A 10723-nucleotide genomic window follows, 5' to 3' on the forward strand; every position below is an offset into this window, starting at 1 on the left:
GTTTGATTTTCTGTTATTAACAGAGGTGAGAATGTCTGTAATCACCCAGAACAAACTCTATCAACCATATACTCTAGCAACACCCCAGCAACTGCATAGCAAGAGCCTAGCAACCACCCAGAATATCCTAGCAACCAACTAGCAACACTTTAGCAAACATCTAGAACATCTAACTGACCAAACCATTTACGTTTTTAAACAAGACTTTAAGACAAGCCAGCGTAAATTAGTCTTTCAAACTTTTCAATCTAGTTATCAGTTTTTCTTACAGGTTTTTTCAACTGCTTACACACATTTTCAAAACTTTGCCTCTTTTTTCTAAACTTAACACACAAATCCAAGAATTGCACACACAAAATGCAAAATGCCTCACATCTCTTGCAAAATTAAGCACTGCATTCAAAATATCACAAACACATCTCAAAAGCAAACTTTTGCAAACACCTTTTCCATAATATTAATTCCTGTTAGATTTTTGTGTGTTACATAGAAAATTGTGTGCTGTGTTTTGCTAAATGTGTTTAATGAAATTGAAAACAGAGTCAAAAGGACGAGAATTAGTGTATGGTTTTGCAGATTTGGTGTGTGCTTCTGCTGTTTGAGTGTCAGCTTTCAGAAACTGTGTGACAAGGAAAGATTTTGTCTGTAAGCAGTTGGAAAAAAAACTGTAAATGCTTACACACAATTCAAATACACAGATGACTTTCCTGCCCAGTGAACACTGAGATCAATAAACTGTAACAAAAACTCTATAGGATTCAGGAATTATTTTTGCAGTTCAATGTCTATTACAGTATACATAAATTAAATTACAGATACAGATGTATAATTCAGCAATTAACTTTTGGGAAAAATTTATTTTCATTTTACTACAGTAAAGTAATCTTGCAGTAGATGAAAAGCACTAGAAAAGTTAAAATACCAAAGATTTGTATGACCTTGGCATGCACCACAATACAGTACAGTAAAAAAATTAAATAAAAAAAAGTAAATTTAGCATCCTGTGCACATTTAGCCAAATTTCATTACAGTATACAGTACTATAGCAGTTTCTTGGTCTGCTGACACAAGACTAGCTATATCTCTAGGCAGTCATTTCTCAGTTCTTCAAAAATGCAGTACACATAAAAAATGGTTACAAATAAAATTTGACAGACACACGCTTGAAGGTGTACAAAATGGGTTACAGTTTACTGTACATGGGTGATTCTATAATTGGAGATACATTTGACATTTCATAAAGGTAAGAAAAAAAAACTGTTCACTAACAGAAATTCTTTCCAGTATCTTATTGAAAATATATTCAATTGTAATAATTCAATGCTTGCCAAACACAAGTTACTTCCTTTTTTTACTTTTAATGAAAAAAACAGATGTTTTATGGTATTGTTTGTCAACTCTGTTACGGACAAATTAGGCAATGTGTAGAAATAACAATAAATCATAAAAGGAAAAATCCTTCTTATATCATTAGACAAACAGTCCTTACATTCCAACATTTGGAACTGAGATAATATTTCTATGCATACCTTAAAAATAAAAAAAAATACCTATGTCTTCACAGATTTGCCCAATTGGAGCAAATATTTTTCATATGAAAATGTATTGTATACAATATCCAGTAAAAAAAGAGATGTTGTTGAAATACTATAAGGGTGCATCATATCTCAATCATGTTTATGAGATTTTAAACAACAATCGTATAGTTTTTTTTGTGAAAATAGTTCATAAACAGAGTTGACCCTTTAAGTAACAGAACTGTAAAGTAACAGAATTGACAAAATTATCCGGTGGACTGTCAATTCTGTTACACTATTGTCAGCATTATTACTCTACCTTGGTAACAGAGTTTGATGGGAACAGAATTTACTATTTTATTTTTGCCAAAAACTAAGAGCACATGGCACTAACGAAATCATGATTAAAATTTGTGATCAGTAATACATTTTGTATTCCTTTTGATATTGTGGTAACAGCGTTGACGTTCTTCAAAATAACTCATGGTATAAGAAGTTTTTAGATTAAAATATTTTCTCAGAGAGAGCACACAGACTTTTCAGTGTTACAGATTATATCAGTGAGGAAAAGTGTCATTATTCCCTATCTTACATAGTTGTGGGAGATAATTCCACCAATTTAAAGGCAAAATATGGTATGGTAACAGAGTTGACGCAAGATTAATGGACACATATTTTTATGAGAAAAAAGTTATTTTTAAACAATTTAATGTTGTATAATTAAGTAAATAAGTATTTAGGGCTTTTATAAATACAATGAATGAAATATTACAAAAAGACAAGTACAATAAAATATTTTGATTACACAATGATACATGATGGGAAATATACACTGACTCATTCGGACAACAAGAAATCATGATTTTGAGCCATTTAAGACACTTTTTACACAAATTATTATATTGTTATTGACTGTAACATCTTGTAATTCATAACAATAAGTAGCAATTTTTTAAATAATAATATAACCACTTGAAAAAAAGCAGAAAAAAATAATGACTTGGGACACCAAATGTACCTGCAATTATAGAATCACCCACATATAGAATAGTGAAATTTCCATTATCTAATGTACTGGTACTGTACTGTAATTATACTGTATAAATATAAAAACCCTGTAGATGACTGGCTCAGCTCTCTCCTCTCTCCATTGTTAGGATGCAGAGATTCTGATTGGTGTGTCATCAGTTTTGCTACCTAATGTTTAACTTACTCATTGTTAAACTTTTTGAGAATTGTGTCTTTGTTTTGGAAAACTGAATTAATGGTTTGGGAGGGAAAGTGCCAACTAAAATCAGTTATATTAACAATCAAGAAAACTGCAATACAACTAGATTTTTACCTAACTCTGCTATTAGTTTCCGTGATCGGCATCTTCTTTGTGATTTCATGTTATTGTTACGGCTTATATCCATGATGAAAGTGGAGCAGGCGGTCGGAGAATCGGATCACCAAACGCGATGAATCTCAGACATATCTGGATGGGATTCGATTTCTCAGAGGACTTCGGAGTTACCTGAAAAGCATTAATTATCTGATTCACAAACGAATGTAAAAACAATTCGTTAGTGAACTGGGTGGTCTTGTGGTTTTGACTCAAAAAGATCTGGTTCATAAGAGTAATTTGTTAACGAAGCTGACTACACTGGCACGCTTGCGTGCGCGTGCATCCATCGTGCACAGTTTATTAAAAGACATGTTTGTGCCATTATTTTGCGTTACGCTGTCATCGCCACGGCTGAAAAGTAGCACATGAAACATTGCTTACATTTATATTTTATACTGTGATAATTCTGGGGTGGCAGGTGGGTTAGATCCGCCCCTGTTCGTGTGTGTGCATGTCTGTCGACACAGACCGCTACAGAAGACACGACGAACAAGTGAAAGTGGCGTGTTTGCGTTTTCGTTTCATTTCCGTTTTTTGAACAGTCTGTTTTGTTTCTTTTTTTCCATGGATCATTTTGCCGCCGTTAACCTGCTTCGCTTGGAGCAGGGTAACTGCTCCTTCGAGGAACAAGTGGAGGAATTCCTCAGTCTAGCACATCTGACCACCTTCCCGGACGACTGCTTGTGCACGTTTTTGCATGCTGGACTGAACACCACCACACGTGCACAGTTGTTCGGGGAGGGTCCTCGAGGGAGATTCACAGAGTGGGTGCTGGTGTCATATGGATCGTCCATGACCGTGGGACCAGCGGACCAGCCCCACTCCGGACCCAGAGCCCAGCCAGCCATCACCCCGCTGCGCAGATCATCAGTTAGAGCCCACAGCAGATGGAGAGTCAGCGCCCGCCGCAAACTCTGTCTGTCCTGAACTGTCTGTCTGCCCGAAACTGTCTGAGTGTATGATAACGACCACGAAGGTCGTTCCCCTGTCATTGGTGCTCCCAGTACTGGGAGTGGCCAAGTGGTGTGTGTGGGCAGCACACACCGTCCCTAAGCCCCCCGAACATTCTGAATGGCTCCACCTTGGTCCTCTGTCGCTCCGGCTCCACTGTGGCCTTCTGGATCCCCGCCTTCGCCACACACCATCCCTAAGCCCCCCGAACATTCTGAATGGCTCCACCTTGTTCCTCTGTCGCTCCATACCATTTTTTTTTTTACAATTTTTATTATACAATAAGAAAAGTTGCAATAAAGTGCCTCATATGTCATATAAATAACTACGATATATAATGTATAAATAAAAACATCAAATAAAAACATACTAACACATCGTATACAAATACCAAATCATCCATTCACAAATATCATAATCATTATTTTCAAAATCTTTTTTTTTCATATTTTAAAATGTTCTCTTTTGCATGCTGGCTGCATTACATGACTTTCTTGCCCTAATTTCTACTATATGTATGTATGAATTACATTTTTATGTATCTCTGAACAAATTAATAGACTTTTAACTAACAAATCTAAAAAAAAAGTGCTATGACTAATCAGATTTCAGTCCACATTTATTAAGAATCATCATCAATAGGTTAAAAAAAGAAAAAGCAATTATTGTGGTTTTAAAGAGAAAACAAAGACTCATGCACACACATCAATGAGGACCAACAACAACAGAGTCACAGAAACTTCTTTCCATTAAAGCTCCTTTAAATTGGGTCTAAGCTTCCAAGCATGACCACTCTACTCCCTGTTGAGCATCTTTAAAAAGCTCCCTCAGCCTGTACAATACTCTGTAAAATAATAATCCACTCCTGAGGCTCTCTCAGAGTGTTGCTGTCATCCCTGTACCCCACGAGACGCAGAGAGTTGAATAGACCTGTTCTGACGTATGAATTTGCGGAATAACGATAGCGAGACAGAAATAAGGCCCTAATAAAAGAATCTACTCCCTCTAAAACCTGCTTTAGATAAGGGCCCCTGTACGCAGGCAGAGCCTTGAGAGCCACACAGAACAGAGAATTTCCATTTAGGTTAATCCACCCATTTTTCCCTGTGGTTCAGGGGAGGGTTTTTGCACACACACATGCAATCTCTATTTCATACTGTTGTAAACACATACACACTGTTCCCCTCTCATATACACACTTGTCCCTTTTTCTTTTGTTAAATACACACACATTCAAACACAATGGTGGCAGGGTTTTTTTTATTTGCAGGCTGCTGTTTTCTTAAATTTAAGTGGGAACAACTGGAACAGATGTTGGCAAATCCTGAAATCCCAATACCAACATAATCCCAAAACACAATGTTATTGCGCCAATCCTGCATCGTCATACACAAAATGATCCAAATCCAGGATTTCAACAGAGCCAAACACTGCAGCGTTTCCAATCTCAAACCTCATTCTGCCTTACAGAAGAGGAAAGTTGTCAGAGGAGAGAAACACATTTAATAACAAGCATTAATAGGCAAAACGGCAATCTTTTAGTCATACACAGTACATTCTTATTCACAGGTTGGCTTGCTTCCAGTGCTTTAGTGTGAAAAATACAGAGAAATTAATATTACTTGGTATGGGTACTGTCAAAATACCATGAGACAGAATATCTGAAAAATGTACATGAGTGGAACAATAGAAGCAATCAGACCAACAAGAGACCAACAGTATACAAGTGCTGTGACAAGTTTAAGTTTAGCACAGTACACATATCTATATTTTTCAATAGAATAGAATAGGTAAGTGATAGTATTAGTTCGTCAGGTGCTGGCAAAAAAGATGTCTTTAGACGTTTTTTGAAAATGGCCAAAGACTCAGCTGTTCGAATTGAGATAGAGAGGTCATTCCACCAGCTGGGCACAGTCCAGGAAAAGGTCAGTGAGAGTGATTTTGTGCCTCTTTGGGATGGCACCACAAGGCGTCGTTCACTTGCAGAATGGAAGCTTCTGGAGGGCACATAAATTTGAACTAGCGGGTTTATGTATATTGGTGCAGCGCCAGTTGTTGTCTTGTAGGCAAACATCAGTATCTTGAATTTGATGCAAGCAGCTACTGGTAGCCTGAGTAAACTGATGAAGAAAGATGTAATGTGAGCTTTTTCGGCTCGTTAAAGACCACTCTCGCTGCTGCATTCTGGATCAGTTGAAGAGGCTTGATAGTACATGCGGGAAGGCCCACCAAGAGAGCATTACAATAGTCCAGTCTGGAGAGAACAAGAACTTGGACAAGGAGTTGTGTAGCTTGCTCTGATAGGAAGGGTCTAATCTTTCTAATGTTGTAAAAGGCAAATCTGCAGGACCGGGCCCGTTGTAGCAATATGGTTGATGAACCCAGCTGTATAGAGAAGTTGTGATGAAGTGCTGGGTTGGCTGAGACCACGAGCAGTTCTGTCTTAGCAAGGTTGAGTTGAAGGTGATGGTCCTTCATCCAGCTAGAAATGTCTCTCAGACAGGCTGCAATGTGAACAGCTACCGTCAGATCATCTGGTTGTAATGAGAAGTAGAGCTGAGTGTCATTAGCATAGCAGTGATAAGAAAACCCATGCTTCTGAATTACAGATCCTAATGATGACATGTAGATGGAGAAGAGAAGAGGTCCAAGCACTGAGCCTTGAGGAACCCCAGTAGCAAGAAGTAGTAACTTAGAAACCTCACCCCTCCAAGACACCCAGAAAGACCTACCTGAGATGTAAGGCTTGAACCACTGGAGTGTGGTTCTTGAGATGCCCATCTTTATGAGGGTGGACAAGAGGATCTGGTGGTTAACTGTGTCAAAAGTAGCAGACCGATCCAGCAAGATGAGTACTGATGATTTGGAAGCTGCTCTTGCCAGTCTCAGGGCTTCAGTAACAGAGCAGGGCATTCTCAGTTGAGTGGCCGCTTTTGAAGCCAGATTGGTTGTCGTCCAAGAGGTTGTTCTGTGCAATATGTTCTAAGCAAGATGTTAGAGTGGAGCAGAGAGTGTCAGTAGCACTTTTTGTGTGCAGTGCTGAAAACTGAGAGGGGGAAGGAAGTGAGGATAAAACCATAGAGGATAGACGAGAGGGAGAGAGTGAGCATAGGTTACGCCAAAAAAAGGTGTCTTGCGGAGGAGTGTGTGCTGTGTCAGGAGTTAATGTGAGGTTAGTGTGTAATGGAGTAACTAAAGTGTTGTCAGTGGAGCAATAGTGTGTGTAGATGAGGTCCAGTTGGTTACCTCATTTATGAGTAGCCGTAGTAGACATTCGCTTGAGATCAAATGAGGCAAGCAGAGTGTTGAAGCCAGCAGTCTGGGGTTTTTCTAGGTGGATGTCACCAAACAGTACCAGAGGAGTACCGTCCTCAGGAAAGTTTGATAGTAACACATCCAGCTTCAAGTTACCCAGTTGACCTGGGGGACGATAAACAACTACAAAGTGGATTTTAACAGGGTGGGTAATAGTAATTGCATGTGATTCAAATCAGTGTTGCCTGTAATAGATGGTAGAAGATCAAATTTCCATTCATTTGAGATAAGTAGACCAGTACCCTCCACCCCTCCTAATCGCGCGAGGGGTGTGGGAAAAAGTGAAATTAGTGGAGAGGGCTGTAGGAGTGGCAGTGTCCTCGGGTTTGATCCAAGTCTCAGTTAGGGCCATGAGGTTGAGACCGGAATGAGTACCAATAGAATAAATAAATTCTGCTTTGTTTACAGCAGACTGTTCCTGAGAGCAAATGGAATAGAGAGTAAAGTAGTAGAGGACATAGGGACAGGCCGTAGATTATTAGAATTGGCCTGCCTCCAACATACAGTGTGTGCTTTCCGAGTGTTAGTAGTAATGGTAGAGCTTTGAAAGCACATAGGGCCTGTTTACACCTGGTCATTTCATGCGTTTTCGCTGATCGGATATCTATCTGATTTGTTAAAACGTTTCCATTTACACTTGGCCACATAAATGTGTCGTCACAAAATGGATATAAATCCGATCTTCAATTACTGCACTATATTTATATTTAACGGCGTTCACGTCAACAAAATCAAAAGACAAGCGCTGCATTTTATTCATTATCAGCTCATTTCAAGATCAAAGACCGCAATAGGAGAGCGCGCGCCATCAGCACTTGAAAGATAAGATTGTCTAACTACTACTTTTAATGAAGATGATTGTTGTGTGTTGACCGTCTGCGTCTTACTTTCAGTTTCATTCACGGCAGTTTGCGCGTCGGCTTGCTGAAGAGATGCTCAGCTACTCGTCCACGGTTATGCGTGTTACATTAGCACAGTCTGACTAATGTCATATAGCCTATAACACGCTCTCATTTTGGGAGGAGTAACATTTACATATGTGGTTTTAACAACCAGATGCATTTACACTGGTCCAGTTTCATCTGGAATGCGGTCTAGACCACCTCCTGAAGTGGTTTGAGCGATCGGATTTATATCCGTCTCGAATGCGTTTCGGAGGGCATTTACACCTGGTCTTTTCACGATTGGATAGCTATCCGATCAGAAAAAACACATGAAGTGACCAGGTGTAAACAGGCCCATAGTGAGTACAATTGACTAAAGTATATGAGAACAAGCTGAACAAAAAGTAAAGAAAGGGTACGAACTTCCTGCTTCTTGAACTATGTGACTGCTTTTCAAAATTAAAGTCCTTACTTGAGTAGACATATACAAATAATAAATTCAATGAAAAATCTAGATAAATTCTGTCCTGAACACTCCCCGCCTGGGATTTTAAGAATTCCAAAAATTATAATTTGTCATCAGGTGACACAAGAAGGATAAGTTCGGAGATAGGACGTGACAGAATTTTTGATGTGTACCCGGGATGATAATAGGGTTGACTTCACAAGGTTCCAGACCTGATTTGGCAATACGGCCTCCTACTCTAAGTAATCCATTGTTGTCAAGGACAGGAGATAGTTTCCTCAATGCACTTTTATGAGGAAGGTTGTGAGCTGCAATTATGTTTTTAATATCTGTTGGATAACTCTCATATTGAGCATTTTTCAGCACAAGGATTTTTGCTTTTTCCAGCTCTTCTTCGGAAGGACCTATGCTGCAGATGTGCCATCTTCTGCAATTAACATTTTGTGATTGTTTGGCAAAAGAACTTGCAATGTGAATCAGACGTGCTATCGCTGTGATGAGAGTGTTAAAGTTAGAGAACCTCCTTAATCTCTCGGTGTTCCATGTGAACTTGGGAACTTCAGTTAGGTTCGTACCTTCTCTTTTACCTTGATTTGACTGTAGCATGGACTCAGAAAGCTGTGCCGGCCACTTTCCAAGATGAAAGTCTTGAAAGTATGAACTGAAGATGGCCTATGAGCTCCTTTGAGACACACATCCCCGACGACAACCCAGCCCAAATCCAGTTTTTGAGCGAAGGGGGCATTATTCGGGCCATTAATATGTTGGCGCACTTTGTGCACTTGTAGGATGTCTCTGCCCAGTAATAGAAGAATCTCAGAATTGGAGTTGAGAGGTGGTATTTCCGGTGCTATTTGTCTCAGGTGGCTGTGATGGAACGCTGCATCAGGAGTCGGAATCTCTGTACGATTATTTGGAATCTGATTACATTCTAAAAGAGAAGGGAGAGGTAGACGTATCTTCCCATCAATGGATTCCACAATGAAATCAAAAATTCTTCTACCAGCTGTTTCTAGAAGCCCTGCACATGTTTTTAGTGTGTATGGAAATGGGATTGTTTTTATGTTACAGATGTCAAAGAAATCCTTTCTCACCAAGAAGCGATTGCTTTGCTCATATAGGATAGCATATATCCTCTTTGCTTTCTCTTTGTGTCCAGCTGGATAAACCGAAACTAGACACATTTTTGAACAAGACCGTGCACTCAAACCTTCTCCACAGACTTCCGTGCACTCAGATGTAACCTCATGATTAACTAATTTGTCTTTCTCCCCGCCATACTCTGAGGCAGGGGTAGATGCCTGAGATTTCCAGGGGGCAGGACCTGGATGAAGGGCTGATGGGTGACGGTCACTACCGCACTCTTTGCACTGAACTTCCACAGTGCAATACCTGGCAAGATGATCAGTGGAGGAACAGCAATGATAGCACACGGACTGCTCTTTCAGGAACTGCATTCTATCTTGTATAGATTTCTCTCTGAACCCTCTGCATCTTCTTAAAGGATGGGGTTTTCCATGTATTGGGCAGAATTTATTTGGGCTGACTGATATCTTTTCCTGTTCGGCTCGTGCTCCATGCCCAGTAGTTAATGGGTTTGTCATCAAAGTAAGTTAGCCCTGCTGACACAAGCTGCGTACGAGCTAGATACTTTGCGAGATCATAAGTAATGGACAAGGAATCTCCTTTATCAGGAGGCCTACCCTGCATTTGGCAGTGATAATGCGGAGACTGCTTGTGGGTGGCATTTTGAGACATGTCTGCACCAAAGTCCATGTTTTGTGAACTAATTGGTATGCTCTTAAAATCTGGCTCACTTTTAAATGGACTAATTAAATGAGAAGCTTGAAACGATGGTTGCATTTCCTTACCTCCACTAGAGGGCAGCGTACCACTACTAACTTTAGATTGTGTCTTCACATAATCCGCTGTACGACTTTGGCTGTCTTCAGTGGGAACGGGAATTGATACCCTACTAGCTGCGCTACATTCTGTTTCTAAAAATGCTTCCTCCAGTACCTGCACTTCTGCTAAAGCAGCATCCTTTTCTTTCTCCTCTTGTAAAGCCTCCAATGTTGATTGAAGTCGTGCCTGTTCAACTTTCAGTTCTATTTCTCTTTTAGTGTATGCTGCTCTGGCTTGTGCGGCTTTTGCTTTCGCCTTTGCCTTGAAAAGAGCTATGCTGGCACTTGAGTGACGACTG

At 39.8% G+C, this 10723-nt stretch overlaps 1 pseudogene; it reads right to left on the bottom strand.

Moving 5' to 3' along the window:
• Positions 1-3473: 3473 nt before the first annotated feature.
• Positions 3474-10296, bottom strand: LOC107548293 (uncharacterized; annotated as a pseudogene).
• Positions 10297-10723: the final 427 nt, after the last annotated feature.

The sequence above is a fragment of the Sinocyclocheilus grahami genome, unplaced genomic scaffold, assembly GCF_001515645.1.
Source record: "Sinocyclocheilus grahami isolate Dianchi unplaced genomic scaffold, SAMN03320097.WGS_v1.1 scaffold346.1, whole genome shotgun sequence".
NCBI classification, from domain to species: domain Eukaryota; kingdom Metazoa; phylum Chordata; class Actinopteri; order Cypriniformes; family Cyprinidae; genus Sinocyclocheilus; species Sinocyclocheilus grahami.